This window comes from Bombus flavifrons, chromosome 3, assembly GCF_040668555.2.
Source record: "Bombus flavifrons isolate JBK064 chromosome 3, iyBomFlav1_principal, whole genome shotgun sequence".
Classification (NCBI taxonomy): domain Eukaryota; kingdom Metazoa; phylum Arthropoda; class Insecta; order Hymenoptera; family Apidae; genus Bombus; species Bombus flavifrons.
Window position 1 is genome coordinate 450,129 of NC_138444.1, and position 24,526 is coordinate 474,654.

Here is a 24,526-nt window from a genome sequence, read left to right on the forward strand (position 1 = left end):
CCCATTAAGGCATCAGCCTTTCCACAGACTTTCTCAAAGTGAGCCCCGAACTTTCTACAGTTATCTAACTGCACTTCAAAGTATCTTATTTCCTGCTTCGTCCTCAATAGGAATCCTCCAATGTCAATTTCCATAACCCTGGGCATTTCCCAGTGAGCAGAATCGCCTCTGTCTTGCCGTGCTCGATTGTCAGCCCATTGTCAGCACACCGTCGCGTAATCATACTCACTGCTCTGCCTAACCTATTCCCAATCTCCTCCTGACTGGGTACATCCAATATTAACGCCAAGTCGTCGGCAAAGGCGACCGCACTCATACGTGGGATATCCTGGAGTTCCTTCAGAAGTCCGTCGTAGACCAGATCCCACAACAACAGTCCCAAAATGGATCTCTGGGACACCCGCAAAAACATTCCTCTTCACCGTTCCACCAATGTTCCGGACTACTATTTTCCTGTCTTCAAGGTAGTTGCCAAGAAGAGTTAATAGTTTCCCGGACATCCCTCTTGCTTCAGCCTCCATCAGGATCTTACCCCAACTGAGAGTGTTGAACGCGTTCTTGATGTCCATCGCTGCCAGTACACATATCCGGTTTCTTCTTTTACAATTCTCCGCTAATTGCACAACCGGGCACAGGGCGTCCACCGTACTCTTCTTCCTGCGAAACCCGTATTGGTCCTTGCGGAAGGGGGTTCCTCAATCAGGTTCTTAGACGTGTGCGCCCAGACTTTATTAAGTGCTGGAAGCACGCTGATTTGTCGGAAAGACGATGTGAGTGCAGGGTCTCTACCCGGCTTCGGGATGAGAACTACTCTCGCCACCTTCCATAACGCAGGTATCCTTCCGCTCTGTTCACATCGTTCAACACTCTCAACATCTTATCTGTCCTTTTTCAACTAACTCCTTGACCACCGCCCCTTGTATGTCATCCACGCCCACCGCTTTGTTAGGGTTTATCCTAGTTCCGGCATCCAGTAAAGCTTCCTCTGTGATCTCGCAGTCCCCTTCGCCATCTCTACTGTTGATACTCCCGTCAATTCTCATGAAATTCTCCGTCGGTCTAGTTAGGAAAAGCTCATCGACAAGGGCTCGTATCTTATCCACGTGAAGGCCGTCTGTTCGGACTCTCCGGGCTATCTATCTGTTCACGAGCCTGGCTCGTGATATTCATGTTTGGGTCAAAATCTTCATGACGAGTCAGACTCGTTAAAGCACGGGAAGGAGTTAAGTTGAAGCTATAGTTGCATTCTGCGTTGTATTAAAATTTCATTGAATTAAGTGTTCCACAACGATGAATTTATTTAATGAAATTTTGTGTGAAATTCTATGATCTCAAATGTCCTTCCATTTTAATCAGAAAAATCTCATCAATGTGTTAATGAAAAAATAATTTATCTTTCTTAACAAAAAATTTGAAATAAAAAGGGTTCGTCGTTGCATTAGCGTCGTTTCACTGATGTGAAGACGAAAGGGAAGTCTATTGTGCGGTCACGCTGTGCGACCCTCTCAACTACCCACTGCCCAGTGTCCAATGCCCGGCTGAGGTCAATGTTTATTTTCACATAATGCGATCGCTGGTGATTGGGCTTATGAATCTTTCTTTTCCTACGTTGCTCTTTTTACGTCACATTGGATCGTCGCACGGCCAACTTGCTATCCTTTTCTCTGTCACCATGCGACGTGATACTAACGTATCTGTGAACACTACTCTCGTATCCATATCGTTGCACGATCAATTATTTTTCGGTTGGTTGCCTTCTCGTTGTGAAAGTCCCAGCTAGGACATAGGGTAAGACATTGTGGAGGATCGAAATGATTCTCTCAAATATTTGATTGGTTCTTACAACGATTCTGTATCGAAAGATGAAATGTCTCTTTTAAGCGTTCAACTAATTCTGTATTACGATTTGTCATGGTATGTAGATAAGTATCTACTTCTCTTAAGGTCCTTTTGACGATGGTGTTCAAAACTATACACGACGATTGGTTTTCATTGAACGCCTCTAAGGCGTCGTACATACCCTTTCATGCGTTTGTTGAATTTTTAAATGTTTCGTACTCAAGATCACGCGATAGTTATAGTATTATAGCTAAAACACGCGATGGATTGATTTCGATCTCGGTTATCATGCTGCGATGATAAAAATATGTACTCCCCTTTAGAAAAACATTGGTCACATTGAAATCTTGGGAAATATGACCTTGAGAAAAGTTTTTTGTTCTTCATAATATTTATCCTTTCGAACCAAACATTTTTTCCCTGCGATATTTTTTTCTATCGTTAAAAACAACTCCAGATATTCAAGGTGACCGAGTTACGTTATTCATCCTGTATATTAAATACACAATGTAAACTTGTAAATATTATCCTGGGGATTACAAATTTTAATTACGAGTACACTATTTTTTAAGTACACTTGAGTAGTTGCTCATATCACCTATATCTTTTGCTTAGAATTCCACAAGGTTTGGATTAAGTTTGATGCTAGCTGTATAAATTCCAGCTATCGTACCTACATATTACTGAGTTTGTAACTATGAAGGTTCATGATCATATTATATAAAGTAGATACGTCCTTCTAGAACGTATAACGAAAGAGCGAATTAAGACCTTCCGAATACGAATAATACGCCGCTAGTAATAAGTAAGTGATTATTAATATTTCGCATCATCTGGCTTTAGATTACGTAACTTCGTTGATTGTGTGAGCTAGTAGTGGCCCATGAAAACTAAATTAATTAATTTGAATAAAACTTCGTGCCTATGACGGGAATTGTTCATGAAACGGGTAACTGGTAACTGGTCAATTATTGAAAGATTGGAAGTACATCTTATATATCGTTTGACTGGTATAAATGTTTAAAGCGAATAGCGAAGTTAAGACAATAGGACGTGCAAAAAGTGGTTTTTCGCACACACTATTAACAAAAGTATTTAAAAAATGCATTATTACAAAGCTATAGTGGCTGAAGACGAGAGAATTTGGGATGCTCAAATGCTTGAAAAATTAATAGAGATTAATAGAAAACAAGAAAACTAATTCTGATTCAACGTGTATGCGAATGAAAAATGTGTAATGTTTGCTATACATATGTATATATTTTACACTATATATCTACTTTAAAATTGTTAAGGAGTGTTTAGACGATCAATACTATTGTTAATATCATTCTGAATATTTAAGGCCATTAACATTGTATTGACAATATACGTATATTAGAGTGTGGAGGGTCTCTTACTTATGACAACGTTGAGAACCTTAAATATTGACAATAATATTTTAGGAGCGAATTGAACATCACCTCAGAGAAAGCCTTATTAAACAATTTTAAATTATAATGTACTCATCGTAAATTTTGTTAAAACCGCATAACAAACCTTTTAACGAGTTTATATCTTTATTGCGTTTCTGTTATAATATGATAATGTGTGATACATTTGTTTTCATATAAAGAAATATTAATAATTATATAATATAAATATTATATAATATATGATACATTATTGTAGGTACAATGTCGTGGTTGTAATTGCAATTTCAACTCGAACGTAATGATCAGTATCAATGACGATAGGAACCGGAAATTAAAAATGAGAGTGTAAGGAAAATTTGCGAAGAAATAACAAGCGTAGATAGTGTCAGTTTAGACCTTGGAAAGAGGGCCATATATTTTCATCGAGCACACTGGTAGCTCTATCCGAGGGAGCGGAAACAACAGGGTATATTATGGAATACTATCCGCAATAGGTTCCACAATCTCGGTAGCCATTGTTTCGTGGTACCTACAGATGTGCTCCATTGTCGGTCTATCGGTACTCTTGCTCGAAAAGGAGAAAGAGAAAGAAAAAAAGAGAGACGTTTACGAAAGGAACGTATCAATTCTTTGTCGTATCAGTATATCTGTAGGCATATCTAACGGGTGACATGTCTTGAAATTACCTTCTTTATTTTCGATAATAATGACGTATAGCGCTAAAATGACACCTTTTCACGCTCGATTATGCATGTTTTAAAAAATAAGTAGCATTGGGAAGATTCAACGCTCCATTACACGATATTATAGATTATAGAACGATGTATTATAGATATAGATACAAGTTTTTAAGATTTGTTTTATATAGTTTTTGGAGTTTCAAATTATACAAATTATAAAGTTGGTTTGTCATTAGTGATGTCACATACCTACGTACGTCAATACGTATAGGTATGTATGGTATGTTCACACGAATTGTTACACACATATTGATATAATGTAAATAAATTCTGTTAAGAATTTAGATAGTTCTGTAGTTGACTTTTAGGTATTTCGTAATTTTTTCTTTACCATACGGTAATCATATTAAGTCGTGCAAATTAAGCGGAACACTTTCCAATATCAACACAACATGTTACAAAATGTATTACAAAATTCTAGTTTGCCTATCACTTGAGTATTAATTTTATATTAAAAATTATGATTCATAAAATAGAAATGTTAAAAGTAGCTATAGGAAACATCAGTTTTTAATCAAAAATTATGATTAGACTGTGAATTTTTATGCATTTATGAGAAATTTGAAGATGTAAAAATGCGTGCAATACATACAAAAATATATGAAATATTTAAAATGGAGTACTTATTACATGTGACGTTTAGCAAGTTCTATTTTCTAAAGTATATTCGCAAAAGTCTAAATGCGCATAAATATCCGCAGTCTAATTATGACATTTGAAAAAGATTTGGAATTAAAAAAGAGAAGCAACCGGCATAATGTACAAGGTAATATTAATAGTAATCGTTATATTGGGCACCCGGGAAGTTCGTTCCGATTTACGTTTTGATTCGATATACATTTATTGGATTATGTGGTTGCCATTTTATTCCACGACCTTTCTCCATCTTCCACACAACTTGAATATTCCATCCTTCCAGAACCTCTTAGGTTTCTCGGCGACAAACTTTTTAATATGGTCTTTCATGTTGACGAAATTCCTTAAAAATCGGAACGAAATTTCCAAGTAACCCGATACACATATGTAGATATTTAATCATACTATTTCTCATCATCTAGCAAGTACCGAAGCAAAGAACTATCAACAAATGAACTTATTTAAAAAATATTAGTTTTTTCCATTCACTAGTTGATAGCAAGAATTATTAGTAGATACCTTAATATCTTTATACATTTTTCAAAATTGGATTCATACAATAAGAGTAAAGTATAAAGTATGAAAGTTTGTTATTGGTTAGTAGGTAGGTTATTGGTAGTTTATTTGATTAGTTTTCCTTTCCAATATGACAATTGATAATTTGATTTGATTTGTGCGCATTTTGCAAGATTGTAGATATGCGTTTAAAAATACTTTCAAATTTTAAATTTATATTATCAATCTTTTATGGATATGCATATTTGTATATACACGTATGTATATATTTTTGATCAACAATATCTCTGTACCGCTGATTACGATAGATAACGAATACTTAAAAAGTTCCTAATTTCATTACAGTATGCGAAATTAAAATACAATAGTGTGAAGATATTAGCAATATTATGAATTAATTCTCTACATATTTTTATTTTGTCTTATCATAAGTATTGATTTTAATAATAACATAGTTTTGGTATTAATATGTACATTATGCATGAATTCATTTCTTATTCGTTGTTTATTTAATTCGTATTTATTTTTAGTAAAAATAGAAACATGACTTTTAGAATACGACAATGAAATTGAGATTTTGTGAAAATAAATCAGATCAATTGCTCCATCTTTATATCGATAACAAATATTGTTTTCGTTTCTGTGTCGAATTTACGAATTTCAATTAGGATGTAAATATATTAGGTTGTCCGAAAAGTGTCTTTCTTTTACAGACACGTCTTTTACAACGATGCATCTTTATACAAACATGAAACCTAATCTGTCGAACGTTGTGATCTTTATTTTGATAGAACAAAATGGATAATACGTAATTCGATAAAATAATATAAAACGGAAAATGATGTGCATCCATTATTTCCTTATAAAACGAAAGAAACTTTTCGGACGACCTAATATAAAACGTTCGCCATTGATGTTTGTATATTTTGAAATTCAATTTCACTGGTGGTCAGGATTTTGTAGTACTCTAATAAATATACAATATAGGTACATACAGTACACCGTAATATGTGTACATGAAAAATTTGTTGCATTTGTACTTATTAAACCACATAAATTCAATTAGGTATTTGGAAATAGCACCATTGGGAGCAACGACACTTATTAGGAGAGCAAGTTAGCGAATTAATTGTAAATCTAACATCGATATACGTACGTGTATGTACGTGAACTTTTTTCTGTTTAATATCTATGTCCTTTTTCAACTGGCTCTGTCGAATCAATCGATAAATAGACCATCAGGAAATGTACGTGAAGCGATCTAAATAAAATGTCATTATGAGCGAATAGGTACTTCAAGAAAATCACCCTGTAGATTGTAGATAGTGGGAGTACCTCTCAAGGATACAGTCACGCAATAAGAGGGTGAGTAGTAGCGGTAGCGATGATAGTAGTGGTAGTTGGTTTGATGCCAATGGGCGGGTAGGTTGGCATAGGTTGGGGTAGGTATTCCGTTTGTATAATGTACCTACTCACTCGTATCGGACTGTCTCCCTGTGATGTGAACGCAGCCTCAGGCTTATTATATATCTCAATCTCAGAATACTACTGACTCTGTCGAAATTATGATTACTCGTCATTCCAGAATTTCGCAGCAAGACGAACTCTTCTCTCTGTCTCTCCACATCCCCCCGCTCCGAATCTTTTTCTCATTTTATAGGTATTTATCTGCTTATGATATAATTTAGTACGCTCAACTTTCACAACGGTCCTCTAGCTACTTAATTTATAAATTTCCAAAAAACATGTGTTCTTCTCCACTTTAGTGCAAACCTTTGATGCAAGCTTGATACAAAATCAGAATCTTTTTTCACTGATATCAAAAGTTTCATAAAGCATCGTTCGTGATACAAGTTGACGACAATGACGTTTAAAATAATTTTACCTTAGCAATAAGTATATCTCATATTTTATAAGTTGTCAAGTAAATGAGTGAAGTAATAAATCAAAATAATTCATACTTTCGTTCATTGTAACTATTCATGTAATTCATACTTACATATAATTAAACGTATGGCACACTATCAAAGTCATTATATTATTACGATTTAGTAGCATTAACCGAAAACTATAATCATTTTGTTTCTTTATCTTTTTACACGAATAACAAAATATGTAATGAGGCATCTATGTTTAGAATTGGGAAATTGAAACGATCCTCTTACGACTAAAACAATATTTTGTGAACTTTTATGATCGTTTTAATGTATATTTAATGCTTCATTGGTAAAGTAATAATAGATAAGCTTTGATCTTTAAAGATTAAGAATGGTATCTATCCAATGGTAGATAATGGAATTATTTCGGATGAAAATGGTATATATATACCTATATATATATATTGTTATTATTTATTTATTATATATATTATTATTATTTTATACTTTATATATATACAATATATATATACCTATATATATAATATAAAATATAAGATATATGTATTATATGTATGTACTATATATATAAAGTACAAAAAGGATAAAGAATAATACAAATATATTACGATACAAAATTGTGAAATACCTTCGGTTTATTTTATGGGGTATTTCACGTGATACGTAAGTAAACGGTAGTGCTGTAAAGAAAAGGAAAGTATAAGATATAGGTACTTGTTGAGAAATTGATTATTATGAATGGAAAGAGGGTTCGAAAAGCTGATCAAAAAATCAATTCTTCGAGGATGACGAATCTCCGCATCGATAGGCGTTGAAGATGAGAAACAAAAGGCATTGTGTTCGTTTTATCCGCTCGAGCGGTTTACCAAAGAGAAACGAGAAGGTGCTGGTACTGTAGCGGTAGTGAAAATCGAGGAACGATATTCATCGGTGGCTCCGAACGAAGTCTTCCTCGGTTGAAAGTCGACCGATGGAAAATCGTGAAAATGATATGCTGGACAATGGGTATTGTTCGAACCGATCGCCGTGTCTGGCCTCCTACCATAGTTGCTTTTCGTCCCTGGATGCTTAGAATCGGTAGCTTCGCTGGTAAACTCAGATTCGCGAATCGTTCTTCCAGAAAACGAGAGTCCAATAGGAATTTTCCTTATTCTCCTTACCCCTTTTCTACTTGCTTCTGCTTCTTCACTATTCATATACCTCAGTTAATTGCCTGTTCTAACAACTCGCTTCAAACTTTATCGATTTACACAATTAACGATATCTAATCTTGAAAGTTAGACGCTAATTAGTTAATTAATAGATTAATATGTATCTATAAACCATAAACGTTTTATTTTACTATTACTATAATATTGCTAAAAGTAGTTAATCGGAGCTTTTTTTCGTGGTATTGATAATATTCGTATTTAGTATTTAATTTAAAGCGAAAAATTCATTTTGTTAAAGAATTCAATTTCTTCAAATACTTTGCTTATCGATCAATGATACGAACGCTATAAGATATAAGTATGTAGATGATGTTCTGTTTCGCGCGATGGTGATTTCAGGCCCTTTAATTGCAAGTAAGACAAGTAAACGATTTACTACTAAAGATTTAACGCTCGTTTAGACTATTCTGCTCAAGTAAGAGAATAGATGCGCTTCCATCGTTAGCCACTATTACCAAACGAAACGAAACATATTCGGACGCGTTCCTTTATGTACTTGAGTTCATTAGTATCTAGTTTGTCATATTTGCGCGCTTCCCAAGCTTATTATCTGCTACGATTAGATTTTAAAACAATGCATATTGGCATGAATGGACGAATCGTGTAATAAGTATCTACACATTTACGGGCATGAACGAAAATATAAACTACTCTTTTTTATCGGTATCTATAATTGTCATAAGCATCGTCCTTGACTCACTAATGAATGCGAAATCACAAGAAACAAATACTTTAAACTTTCTAGATCAGGTACAATAAATGCACGATTGATATCAAAGAATTAATATTACAACGACGAAACAATTTTCCTCAAAGTAAAGTTCAATTTGCCATGATCGTGCCGTCCACCACTTCAAGAAAGGGGCAGGACGTATTGTTGCGATTATTTGACGGCACGTGCATCCTGTACAGAAAGTGAAGAAGACTGGTCCTTTGCGATATCCGCGGTGTCGACCAAATACAAGAGAATCGTCAGACGTAACCGGATCCTTGTATCGAAAACACGTATCTTTAGTTGCTCCCTATTACGATATATTGTAAAATATACACATGTATATATGTATATATACAGGGTGGTTGGTAACTGGTGGTACAAGCGGAAAGAGGGTGATTCTACGCGAGAAAAGAAGTCGAAAATATAGAATAAAAATTAAAAAAAAAACTTTTTTCTTTTTTAATTTTTCCATTGAAACAACGATCTACAGTGAGATCCGTTATAACGAAACGTGATAAAGTGCACGCGTACCGAGCGAAAATTCAAAGTCGATTTTCTCGAAAACAAAGCCTCAAACGAAAAATTTTTATTCTATATTTTCGACTTCTTTTTTCGCGTAGAATCACCCCCTTTCCGCTTGTACCACCAGTTACCAACCACCCTGTATAAATATAGAATTGTAAATAAATAGCTATGCAAGAAGATCATCAGTGCCCGCGCCACAATATTAATTGTGATGAAGTTATAATAAGTCGCGTTTCGTCCCTGATGGGTACACGATTTTATTAATTTTTTTCAAAGTCACAGCTGGTTCTAGTTGAAATTTACATACACATATTAGAGTTAGGATGGTTGGTGATTATTTGGGTATGAATAATTCCTCGGACAATTTCGAACATTTTTGAAAGTGAAGTAAAAACAAAAATTTGTCGGAAGCATTGAGAAACATACATATACAATATCATTCCGGTTTCCCCCACATTAATAAGTTCTTAATAATTAGACGAATGTGTCGCACTATAATATTAACTATTTATGTTAAAATACGATAGCCGATTTCAGAAGTGAAAGTGTTTATCGTTTAAAAGTCAAGATTTAAAAAGTTTAAAACATTTGTTTTTCTATGATTTCGCATCCGTTACTACTATAGGATAATGTTCATAACCTCAAATTACTTAATATTTTCATCATTGTCCGTAGATATAGATACATATGTACATATACGATTCGTCCCACTGCATTGCATAAAGTGTGACACGGGTGCAGGACTTTCGTTACTTTATTTGCTGTAAGTATTTTAATCCCTATATTTTTTGGCTAACTTATTTATTGGCACTGACTCAGTTAGGTTAGTTCGTTAGTAGCGAATGGTGAGGAAACCTACTCGACCACAAAATTAATAAGGTTGGGTTCGTTCGACGAGTTTTGATTATTCTTTGAGAATATGAACCATTTATCGTAGCTCGAAAATACGTAAACAACTTCTTTCTAACGGTAACTTTTAATCGTTTAACAAAGAGAGTTTTTGTTTCTTAAATTCGATGCTGTTTTCTTTATATCTTCTAACACCTGTTGTTCAATTTCACGATAGTTTAACTCTGTTCTCTATGATAAATTACAAGTTGTCTTTTGTCAAAGGACTTTTGGTGATATAAAAAATTTCTTGGTGTATGGACTTATTATAGAAGTATTGGTGTCAATTTCTTTTCTGACATTAATCACAGACAACTATTACACGAAATAAATCTATTTTGAACTGCGAGTCGATTTGTTTCTAAGAATTGGTAAATCGCACCACGTAAACAAGCGTTAGTATATTAATACGACGTGAAAATAAGGCAATTTTTTGTTAAAATATTGCACATACAGTAAATGTTTTTTTTACAGTTATTCTTAGAAAGAAATTGTTTACGTATTTTTAAGCTATATACATACATAGGAATGATTCGTAATTTCGTAGAACAAGCAGTACTTAAATACAACATTTAAAACATGTTTTCTTGTAAGTACAAAGCAACAAATATGCAGATAGTGCTGCATCCAAATATGTATTAATGCGAGTAACCGTATACTGGAGTATAAGACGAACACATTTAGCAAATTAACTTTTTTGTTCCGAGGACTACTAAATACGGAATAATAAAATATAGTGGTTTAACGTAGGTATTGAGACGCACCCTAAAGTCAGTTGAGCATGTGCGGCCTATGTGATTAGTTTTCATAAAAGGTGATTTTAATGGAAGCCCAACTGTTCCCTTATGTTTTCAACGGCTGCCAGACAATGACTTTCTTTTCAATTGTTTGCCCTATACCATCGCCCTCTCTAACGTCTTTCACAATAGTCATAGATTACATGAAGAGATTACCATTCAAATTCTGTTTCCGTTCATCCTTTTATGTTTTGCTTATGAGTGGGACGTTACCATTAATTGTTTGGCGATTCAATTGGAAATGAATATCGATTAATACGCTGTATTAAGGTGTCATAAATTTTCGAATTGAAGAGGTTCAAATCAATTAATTCGCCAAGTGTAGTGAAAATTCGAAAGTTTAATAATTAAATGATCTAAATTTTTTGATAAGATAAGACGATAAAATAATGTATTTTATTAACTTGTGTAACTAACTAGTATTCTATCTTTAATTCTACTTTGCATCAGTCACGCTGTGTAAACAAAAATGAAATTATAATTGTTACGCTCCGAAAAAAAAACAGATTAGAATCGCAGATACTAGAATACAAACCGTGAAATTTAATCGAATGATTCTCGAAATGTGTACAACGTGTGAAATATCGCGAATGTTCGAGAGTTTGAGATAGGTCCATCTTGGCAGCAAAGTGAGCGATGTACCTGAAATAGGAAATCATGAATAAACAAAGTGTACAGAGAAACGGAAAGATGCGATAAACTTCAGTTCCTGAAACACTCTCTGATATACAATCCTGAAACTAACGACTGACGTATGTCCTCGAGCCAAAAAAAAGGTGAAAGGTGTTTAAGCAATAGAACTTCTCCGGATTATGTATATTATTTACCTATTTATTTGTTTATTCATACGGTTAGTGATCTTTGATTCAGATATAATTATCATAAACGAACATATATCAACGTATAATAAAAATATGACATTAATGATACATGATGCGGAAGTGAAGACGAATGTAAATCGTTTTTCATATGTTTTTTAAACGTGTACGACTATTTACAAATAAGGTGTAGCTGATGTGCGAGTGAGGTGATCTACTTACATATATGCGATTAATACATGCATAGATGAGAGGAATAAAGGAATTCTGAGCATCCCTGATTTAATAATTGGAGAATTTCCAAGTAGTCTGTATAGCCGTTTACAATAAAATGTATATGCATAACGCGATAATTACAGATTTCGAATATACTTACATACATACATACAGTGCTGTGATAGACGTTAATTGTACACTGAAATACATTCTCTGTTTTATTTCTACAATATTTCCAACAAATCACTGATGACGCTTGGATATGTCAAGTGGAATTGCTTTTGTAGAGGGTAAATTGAACGCTATAGAATATCTGAAGATGTTACACGGCGAATTTTTCAGTCTTTCATAGCTGAGATAGAAGTGAAAAAGGCAATTTTTCAACAAGACATAGCCGCCCCTACGGAAAAGTAGTTTCAAGATGTCGAAATAGAATTATTATCACGGCCAGCATCGAGTGCTGATTTGAATCCGATCAAAAATCTATGGGAAATTCTAGGTAGAAAAGCTTACAATCAGGAAAAGTCACCTATAGAAAATATCGCTGAATTTAGAAAAAAGGATAAAATACGGATGAGCGCATATTGAAAACGAAACTTCGAATAAGTTACTGGTCAGTCTACTTGGCAGATTAATAGAAGTAATTAAAAATAAAGAAAAATCGATTAAATGTCGAACGAAAATGTAACAAAATTAACACTGAGTGTATATTTTCTCACAGCTAAAAACACAAGGAAAATAGTTCTTTAAAAGGAAATTTAGTTTCTTCCAGGCTTCAAAAGGAGAAAATTTTTGTTGTATTCAGTTTTGTTCTACATTATAATACGAAATTATATGTCGATTCTCAATTGTCAATTTCTGTTTTAATATTTTGAAAAATCTAAAAACAGTTTTGTTTATAGTTATTCACGGCACTGTGTATGTACATACGTACCATGGTATAATTACAATATCTAAAACAAATAAAACGTTGAATTGAAACTAACGAGGTGCGACAAAGATTTGAAGAATTTTGTTGATCGTATTTCTGCGAACGATATGTGATTGATAATGGGTGTATAATTAATAATTACTTGAAAGTTTTATATCCTCCATCGTCTAGCGCGTACTTACAATTAAAGAAGTAGATACGTAAAGAAGAATACATGTATGTAATACACAAATACAATTTTACATATCTCGTGATGTTGCAAGATTATGTATTATATCTTGATATTTTTATCGATAAAATCTATTATAAATGAGCAAACAACGTTGCTTTCTAGCATCAGACGATTCGTTGGTTAGATTCATCAGGGTTGAGAATCTATTCAGTGGCATATATTAAAAAGTCAAAGATACGAAGTACAGTAGGGCGATGTAATCACCGAACCGCAACGAATCATTATTTCCATCTCAATTAATATTTTAATCAAGCCCCTGTACACTGCGTTGTTCCATTTACGGTCTCGTTAACATTCGTTTAACCACCCTCTTAGAATATAACGCCAGTTAGTATTCACACAATACTAACAATAAGAATGATGCGGTTGTACAAATCTGGTTGACCGTTTGATTGTTTTGTAGACAATGAGTATAACGAAAAGATTAAATGAAAAACGACTATGATGACGAAAAATGATATACGACTTTCAACATACCACGAGTATGGTACTTCGACGATTTATTTATTTTTATTATCGGAATACTGGTAAACGAAAGGAAATCTTTTGGCTTCTTCTGTTTACTTTAAAATTTAAATACACATCATTAATTAACTGTACGGTCTATATATATTCGTTATATGTCGTATGTAATTATCTTTCTTAATCAAGAAAATAAAATACGAATAAAAAAAAGAAATCAACTCGTATAATCAAGAAACTAAAATACGCTTGTTTGGTTATAATTTTCATTAATCTTAAAAGAAGAGAGGCTATGATTATAGCATACTTCCTATTTAAAAGCGGCACTTATTCCAATTTCAATATTCTACTGCTATCTCTTTTTTCAGCATACGTAGCATGTACGAGTACGTTTAGTACTCGTATCTGATAATTATATGTCCGTTTGCATATATGTATATGTAGTTGGAAATCTGTGTTACATCTTTTGTACAGATCTACTATACGTAAACTTTACGACGAGAAGTTCTAAATATGCAGACCTACACTCGAGAAGAAGCGTTCTTAAATATTTTAGAAAATGTACCTTAACTTGTAATGGATCATTACTAATGATTAATGTCCGTTGATATTCTTCAACTTTTAAAAATTTCATTAATATTTAATAATTCTATCAATTAACAGTAATTAAAAATACGACGAAATATCACGAATAAAAATATAGGTCATCGTATCACAACATTTGAAAATAACATTGAATGCTGCACTTAACTTATTTAATTCATAGGCAAGTATGTATAATGACGTTGTAGGTTAATTGTATATGCATTCCTTCCTATATGTATGTCAATGTCGTAAGTGGCTATTTCAAAAATCTGAACTGTCATCGGCAGAAAATACAATTAAAATTAGTTATGAACATGTGAGCCATCAATCTAGTAATATTATTGTCTTCACGACTTTTTATAAAAGAAATTTTTATATACAGGGTGGTTGGTAACTGGTGATACAAGCGGAAAGGGGGTGATTCTACGCGAAAAAAGAAGTCGAAAATATAGAATAAAAATTAAAAAAAAAATTTTTTTTTTTTTTAATTTTTCCATTGAAACAACGATCTACAGTGAGATCCGTTATAACGAGACGTGATAAAGTGCACGCGTACCGAGCGAAAATTCAAAGTCGATTTTCTCGAAAACAAAGCCTCAAACGAAAAATTTTTGTTCTATATTTTCGACTTCTTTTTTCGCGTATGATCACCCCCTTTTCGCTTGTACCACCAGTTACCAACCACCCTGTATATGTGGGATAGTGTGACATCAGGGAAGGACGTGGCGTGAGGGGTAATTGTTTATTAGCGTTGTCAAGATACGTTAACGTTGTCAAGGAGTGTTGTGAGCGTTACCAAGGTATGTTAAGGAAAAAGTGAGCATGGAAAACATTGTAACGAGAGTTGAGAGAGTCAGAGTTGAATTTATCGTTGTCGTGCGAAGATCGTTGTGTTGTTGTGTCGTAGAAGTAGTGAGTAACGAATACGTGAAACGGGATATTATATTCGATTTCGTGTGAGTGCAAACGATATCGTATAAATCATACTGTTACCTACAAACTAATAATATAACATTCCTACATATATACATATATGTGCAATTTCTTATGACGTGTGAGTACACACATAAACATTTCGTAGTAACTTTATCTCCTCGTTTTAACATTGGCCATTTTCTATATAATAATTCTATTAAACATATATATGTACTTTCTTAATAAAAAAAAACTTATTTCTCATACTTGTCAGTTATATTAATCTTTCTTAGTTATAAATTAAGCTGTGTTAGTAGTGAATATCCTAGACGCAATATACTTTAATGTGTCATACTGAAAAAAGTGACACGTTTCAAAGGAATCTATTGATTGAATGCGTGCATTTATTCGAGGTAGAGTATGGACATTGGCCAGTTGATTAATTAGAATCTCTCCGTGGCACAAACTGAAAGGGTTAGTCTCGTGGTAAAGAGGACATGTAACGAGCGAAGTTTCCGTATTTCAATCACGTCAATTACTTGATGTTTTATACGTCGATTGTCGTTACAATATAATTACCTATTACTCGTTATAAGAATTTTTCACTATTTTTTATTTCACTAGCATCATGAACGATGTAAGACTTAAAATAGTATTCATTAATTTACGCATTTAAAGCATCATAAATTCTTGAACATCGTACAATAATCCAGTTGAGCTCGTTTAGAAAATCCAAATCTTTGCTCTCATCTCTTGTTAATTTCATTTCCTTTCAAGATGCTTTTGCGATAATAGGACCGGAAAGCGTAAACGAATGTTTTTCGAAAATTGTACATTGAATCAAACTCGGGTGATATCGCATGAAATGTTGATGTAATACACTCAGAATGTCGTTGATCGTAAGAGGAAATCGTTGACAGCAGCCAATCAACGTACGCTATGAGCATGCCGAGCAAAACTAGAACATTTCGAGAAAAACATTTTTCAGATGTTTTTCGATCTTTCGACGGACGTTGTCCAATAGAAAAAGCACACAAATTAGACAAACACTCTGTTACAGACATACTCATTCAACCGGCTATTGAAATTCAAGATTTTATTGTTTATTAAGCAAACAGAAGATTAACTTCGTTTCAATAAAATATTCCTATCCTTCTAACGGAAAGTAGAAGATCTTAACGCGATACGCGGCGTCGATAGAAATCGAAAACGGAGATTTACGACTTTCGTTGGCTACGTCATAGGACGAACCTGTCTCGTCGCAATCGCGTTAAATAATAGGTGACTGTATGCCACAAGTTATTATTTTTATAGTTACAGACGAAGAACATTCTGTCTTCACCTGTACTCTTCAAATTTCTCGAAGAGCATGCAGGAAACCAAAACGTTTTTATTCTACATATTTATCTAGGCAATGAGAAGACGGCGGCGATAGTTAGTGATAAATATACAGAGAGTATCGTTCTTGGAAATCTTGAAACGTTAGTCTTTGCCTATGCACATAATAAGCTTTTGACTCCCCTCCATCGTGAGATTTTGGGATTTTCATAGTGTATATAAAGAAGCCGAAAAATCACGCTCTTCAGACAAAACGGTCAGAACGCCGAAAGTGCCGTTGTGTAACTTGGCGTCTTGTTCGTTAAGGGGGTATTCTAATCTACAAATTTGAAAAAATCGGATTTTTTTTCCATATCTGCAAAGTTCAGACATTCAAGAAGATTTTTCAAATTTTCAATTATTTTATGAGTTACAGCCATTTTTATGACGCGGCATCTGCTCCGGTCCGACCGGAACAAATGAACAATAGACGGTAGACGCTGCTCGAGTACGTACATATGAATATCCTCATAAAATCTTTATTGTATTTTATCCCTTTTTAATGTATTTTTAATTCATAGAAACGTATTTTGTCGGAATCAACGTATTTTTGTCAAACAGCGTCGACGTGCTAACTCTGACAACGTTTTATAAATATTTAAAGTAAATTTAAAGTAAAAATTGTTTTATATATTGAGATTTTAAAGTAAAATGGATAAAAGCATTCAAAATTCAGTTCTAAACGAGCATGCAGACCGAAGAAGAGAAGATTTTTCGGTAATCAATTTACCGTAGAAGAAGAAACCAGTTTCGCTAGTGCATCTGTAGCAAAATTGAAAAGTTCGTAAGATGAAGAAGTTTTAATTAATAAGAATTACGGCTATTGTATTTTAGAATACTCGTCTCCGTAAAAAAACTTCGAAGAATGTGCATTTTGAAGTAGAGGAAGGTTTCTTGTATGGAGCAGGAATCGCCGATTAAAAATATGTAAGTATGCTGTACCATTCTATGAGTAAAATTGCCGGAAACTTGTCTCAAAGCTTTACACGCGTTTTTCTCGAAACTACTTTTTTCGAGTTGGCGTGCACGATATCTCAAGTTGTAACGAACCGATTTATTTGAAATTTGGTGTGAATGTTCTTTATACATTCCTCTATCACCTCAAACACGCTCAGATCAAAATTTTTTATTTTACTATTTTTAAAAAATTCGGAATTGTTAAAAAAACGTGCCAAAAAAAATAATTTTTTCAAACGGCCGCCATTTTGTGAAAAAATATTTTTTTGACTTTTCCAAGGTTCATGCTATAGCCGCATCTATGACACCAGAACACCCTTTTTTTGTCCCCCCCCCCCACTTTGCCAGTTCATAACTTTGTTAACTTTGAGTTTTTTCGGTTAATTTTTTATGTAATCTTAAAATATCAATAAACAAATGATAAAAAAAAATGGATAGTAAAAATATTTTTTGTTTCGTTTGTACAGAGCTTCGAAAACCGCCCGAAATTCATACCTCTAGACTAGAATACCCCCTTAAGAATCGGTACAGCGAGACTGGACGACTAACGTTCGCTTTCTGTTCGGCGCTACTTCGAAGCTGCTCTCAATTTCCGTATTGCCAGTAAAAGACCGTGCATGTAAACGATCTATGGTAAACGCTAATTGTATGGCAATGCACATGTGCACAATCGGACTCATTTATCCGCGACATATACAGCACACTTGTAACGATATTTTGATTACAATATACATACCCGTATCTCGCATAGATTCGAATATAATTATTTAACTAACATACGTACAAGTCAACAATCGCAATTCACAATGCAACGTGGTTGAACAAACCCATTCCATATTGTTTTATTGCTCGATTCGTGTCGACTTTCGTTAATTAAAGTTACGAGGCCCAGACTAACATCGCAACCGTATTCCTTGAAATTTAAGCTATTCTCGTCGACCTTTCGCAACATTATTAATATTATTATCTATACTCTTTTCCAAAATTTAATCTCTTTCTTTCGTTTGTCTTATTAAACGACGTGTTTTTCTTGTAATTCCAGCATGAAAATCATTTTGCGATAACAAGTTTCGACAGAATTTCGAGCAACTGCTCTAACTATAAATGTTTATCGACCATCTTTTTCTTTCGCGATTAATAGAACATTTTCTTTAATGACTATTACTTGTTTCGTTTGCCGGAATCGTTTGCATTGCAAAGCTGTTCTAGCGCTTGCAGATTTAATTAATATAATTAATAAATCACAATAGAAAATTATACACCAATAACAATCTAAGAATTATTTCATCGAATTATAAATTACTTCGCAATTGTATTTTTTCGCAGCAGTGTTGGTAGTTACTTAGATATTCCTTTCAAGTGAAAGTAATGAAAATGCATTCGTTAATATACGTAGTATAGTAGGTGATAGTGGTGTTTTTACAGAAGTAGGTACCTATATATATAAAGTGGCTTACAGAAGATTAAAGTTAGAGGAAGAAGGATGGATAAAGGATGGATGCGGAGAAGCAGGAGAAGAGGAAGGTGGGAGGGAAGATGAAAAGCGCATCGGTCGAGATAATGAGGACAAAAGAGGTGGAATCCGGTAGATCGTTGGGTAGGTGGATCGGTGGATCAGCGAATCAACGGATCAGTAAATCGGGGAAACCAGGTTGGAAAAGGACGAGTTTGTACAAGGAACAACCAAATTCGTGTGTTTCGAACTTCCAACCGTGCTCAAACTTGCTCGGAGGCCGAGTAATTAACGATATTTCAGGGGTAATTAAACGCATCCAATCTAGCTGAAGGGTGGGCTGCTAAAGGCCTTCAGCTTCAGAAGTTCGAAGACGGTACTGCTCGAGGAAACCGCATTTTGTATGCACCCTCTACCCTCCAAGAAACCACTCTATTGCCAGCTTCTCTTCTATCATGTTCTCGTCATCTCTCTTCTTTTTCCTTTTTACTATTATTCCTCTCCTTCTCCGTCTCTCCTCTCCCTCCCTCTTTCGCTCTTTCGCTTTCCCTCCCCCGCCCCCTTCTCCTTCCCATCGGTATATCTTATTATTTCTTATACGTGTATTTATGTATCTACTTAACGCGTATAATCGATTTATTTAACGTAATCTTCCGATCGATGGAAAGGATTTCGTTTATTCTTTCAATTTAAACCATTCACTTTACGCGTAATACCAGTTTTCTTATCCTAACGCCTAACTGTAAGAAAATTGGGGACTGTACCTGTATCATCGAAATTTGTACAGCGCTATACATGTTGCTTCGTTGTGCAATTTCTCGTTAATACATGAATGTTACATATACTAATTAAGTTATGATAGACTTTCTCCTTCTCTTCCGTTTAAATTATCATTATTATTAATTATTCAAATATAATATAGGATGTTTAAATATAGTGTTTACAATAATAACAAGTTTAATAGTTAATAGTTTTGTAAATATATATTCTTATTGTTATTGATTTAATACTTTTCAATGATTTACGATTTATTTTACATTAACGCCTTTTTATTGTCCCATTATTTTCATTATCTTCGTATATGTATCAAAGGGGGATCTACCATACTATGAATTTATTCTTGAAGATCAGGATTATGCTTACTAAATACATATAACAATATTTCTAGAGTACCTAATGTTAGGCACCAATCGTCCACAACTAGTAAATAGTTCCGTACACAAAACCCTACCCTTCGTTGTTTTCACACTCGTTCAACACAGGATTGTTAAAAATTTATTGTGATTAATTTTTGTATCTTTTAATCGATCGTACGCAGCGATCACTAATATTAGATATTAAAGATAGGATCGATATACATGTGTATAATAACGTGAACAAATGTCTCAAACTAGTAATGAAAGAAGAATAGATACAGATAAAATCTCTTTACGATATAAGCTGCCTATAATTTATAACATTGCATTGAATGATTTGGAGTAGAATCGGATGCTGAGGAAAGATCTGAATAAAATTTACAAACAAAAAATTAAACAGTTATTGCGTACATGTAATACACGTACAAGTACACCACAAGTGAAAATTTTATATTCATTTTATTCATTCATGAATTTTATATTCATATACATATAAAAGATTACTTTCTATGGTTAGAGAAAAGGAGATATTTTAAAATGATATGTAAAATCTGTAAACCACGATATAATAATAGAAAATTATTGCGTTTGAAAGACAAAAGCAATTTGAAAATGTACCGATATTTATCAGAAATGGGCTTAAATTCATCAGAATTTTATTAGAAAATTGTACAAATCAGTTTCAAAGCATATGCTGCCAGTTTTACGAAATAGAGAAGAATGTATAAATTATTATTAAAAGTAATATTTTATGAATTCTGGTTTATCATTTTGTTATATGTAGATACGTAGGTAGGTATATTCGAAGGACAAGATTTTCTCTTTTATTGTTTTATAGTAGGACATACAGTTTTATAGATGATACTTTATAATAAAATTCTTTTAAGACTCAAACCAACAAATTTCTGACATAAAAATTACAAAAACATTAAATTTATTCGGTGTGCTATACATTTGTTGCGATATCTTATGCTTGCTATTTGTTGTTAGTATTAAAGTGCTGTTCGAGTTAACATACATATTTAATTGTACGAGTCAGCGAGATATATGTACGGTTAAAGGTATTCTACGCAAAGTCAACTATTTTGATAGTTGTTTAGAGATTTTATCAGTTGCAAGAGAATAGTAGGACGTTTAATGCTAGATGCAAGTGTACCAGCGGTATATCAACGTCAATGCGTTTCGGATATCTGCTTTAAATACGGATTGAAGTAAGTACATAGTTACTATGTCGATGAGACCTTCGTATTACTATTGTATCTATAAGGTGCTATGCAAAATTGTTAAGAAAGAAAATAAAATATATCGTTAAGTGATTAAATTCAACGCTAATACATGTTTATATCATTTTATTTAGAGCTCAATATTTCTTTGAATCTCAATGCCAGGAATTGTAAACGTCTATTTATGGAATTGCGAAGTTAAACTTTGAACTTGTGCAACGCATCTGTCTACTAAAAGAACTACCTGTAGCATATAATATGCACGCTGAGATTATGCAACATTTGTACCTATACCTATATAATGTGAATTGCACGTATGCAACGTATAATCTGAAAGAGATGTGTCGATTAATTAGATCACCTTATACATGTGTACATAGGTAACTAAATATGTATGTGAATATGTACTTATATATTATACATTACATATATATTATACATTAATGTATTATATATTATACATTAAATTAAATCTTCAATGATGAAATAAATTCGTCCAAATATTTTTACCAAATATGACAGATGCTATTTTTTATGAATAAAAGTAAATTTGCATATCGATATTAACGTCCACTAATTTATATCAAAGAAATTAAATTATATATATTTTATTGAAGGAATGCAAGAAAAATAAAGTATGCCTGTACGTAAGAATGTTATGTTTTAATTTTTTTGCGTATCTATCCTGGTCGCGATTCCTTCAGTGTAACTATTCTTTGTACAAATCTTTAAACATTGTGCGTGGTTTTTTCACACAATAATAGAAATAGAAATGTTATGGGAAAGCGAAAGTGATATTAGATAAATACATATAATACGATTTAACGATATTAGACGTTAATATTTCGATAATTTTTCGAAGCTTTCTCGATTCCTTTAAAAAAATGCAATTTCGAAGTTAATATCTCAAATGATCCTAGCAATCTCGATATTTGTCTACTCAAGATTAGCTTGATGTTTCTGATTTTACACTTATCTGTGTATTTCGATTGTACCTAATTCGATAATCAAGTAATGATCAAGTAATTCGTAATGAAACGATGATTCCATTAAAAGTACAAATAGTTTCCGTAACAAAAGAACATTTTTTTAATAAATCAAATATTTTAAAGCGAGGAATTGTAGCAAATATCTACTTTCCTTTTAATAATATTCGATATTGTATTTATTCGAATCGGATATTTTGAACATTATGTATCTCTAATATTTTCTCTATTATCAATAAATGGCACAATTTTTCAATGTTGAGAAGACGTGTTATCGAACAACGCGGTTGTTAATTATTTGGTAAAATATTATTAACTTTTGTTTGAAACCTGCTATGAAATACCTTTGTAATCGTTAAGATGATAACTCTTAGTAAGATAAAAAATATTTCCGCCAAATTTCCAGATTTTATTAAATTTGTATATCTGGTTATACGTAACATGTTGTAATAAATGGTTGAATGTGAAAAAATTAGCAGAAGCTACTTACGATGGAACTAATATAATATTGCTCTAATCGTAAGTGGAATAATTTGACGTATGCGAAGATGTACGAGTTGTATTAAGAAGTTGAAAAGAGAGAGACGGAATATTGGTTTGAAACATGCACCAACCACTAGTTAACGAAAGAGAAAGACCCAGGAAAGGAGAAAGAGGGGGGATTGGTAGAGAGAGGTGGGCGGTCTGGTAATGTGACTAAATGAATCCACTAACGGGGTTGGTTTTGCAGTAATGGAAGGGGTAATTAAAACCACCCTTCTGCGGATGCGGACCGAGCTAGATCCACTCTCCAGGGCCGCAATCCTGCGATGAACTAAAATTATTCAGCAATGAATTTTCATTAGCAGTTGTTTGCTATTCTATCACACCCTACGATATGTTGCGGATTATTTTGTAAATTTGTGTTCACGTGAAAGTAGTGTACCGTTACCTTTATTATTAGATATTATAGTCAGAATCCGAATTTTAACGTATAGGTAATCGATTGCCTTTGAAATGAAAGTTCGTTATGAAAGAAGAAAAAGGCAGGAGAAGTTCGTTTTAAATATTTTAATAAACGTTAACACGTTATTCGTCATAACGAATTACACCATAGTGTAGTACGCTAATTAAATCGAGCAAATATTTCATTTACAACAATTTACGCTGCAGCTCAAATTTGAAGGATAGATTTATAAACGTATGTAGATAATATATGCAGATAAGTATCAGATTATCCGGACAGTAGTCTTAAACTTATCCATTTTTATATCTTCGTAATCATACCGCGAAACTACGCAAAATGCAATGAAAATATTGTACAAACTAGACATTACTTTGTGGAAATAACAAGAAACGAAGTAAACGGTAAAACAAGTTAAAGATTATTTAATTGTATAGAACAGGATGTAATTGCCTAATAATGATTCGTACGATAGGTAACTTAAATAAAAAGTAACATTGGGGATGTACGATGTACTTACGTGCATATGATGAGAAATTCTAGAAGAACCGGCGGCCCTGGAATTCTCGATTCAGTCGTCGAGGGAACTGCGGCAGCGATGCTTTGCAAAATGGAACTGATTAACAAAGATTCAGAAAGGCGCGCATCCAATTTCCCCATTCTTCGTAAAACCATCCTCTAATTATCGGTAATTCACTTACTGGCTCATACGATCGAGTCGACACGCTTATTCCGATCTCCAGAGATGTTCTCTTCTTTACAGTAGCGGTTTTAATTGTAACGAGTATGTTTCAATCTGTGCTCGGGTATCTTCTTCGGCATTGCTAAATAACATTCGCTCTAATATTATTATCGTAACTATCCGTTCGACATTTTTATCAATTCAAAGAGAAATAAGCTTAATATTTAATATTTAAGTTTAAAATAATATTTAATAAATAAAGTCCAATCCAGGTACACGCATACATACATAAAATAGGGAACAAAGGAAAATTTAATGATTTGGAAAGAAATATTCAAACGATGTCTGCAAAATTTATGTCGTCTTTTTTGAGGATGAAATGGAAGCTTCGATGTTACGATGTTTACGGACTTAACCGAACAAGAGAAGG

General features: G+C 33.3%; 1 long non-coding RNA gene across 1 annotated transcript; it reads right to left on the reverse strand.

Moving 5' to 3' along the window:
- Nucleotides 1-14,831: 14,831 nt before the first annotated feature.
- Nucleotides 14,832-24,225, reverse strand: LOC138178193 (uncharacterized). The gene is made up of 3 exons (XR_011172623.1): nucleotides 24,116-24,225; nucleotides 23,935-24,015; nucleotides 14,832-16,297 (listed from the first exon to the last, which is right to left on the reverse strand). It is a non-coding gene; the product is annotated as an uncharacterized LOC138178193 (long non-coding RNA).
- Between the last annotated feature and the right edge of the window lie 301 nt (nucleotides 24,226-24,526).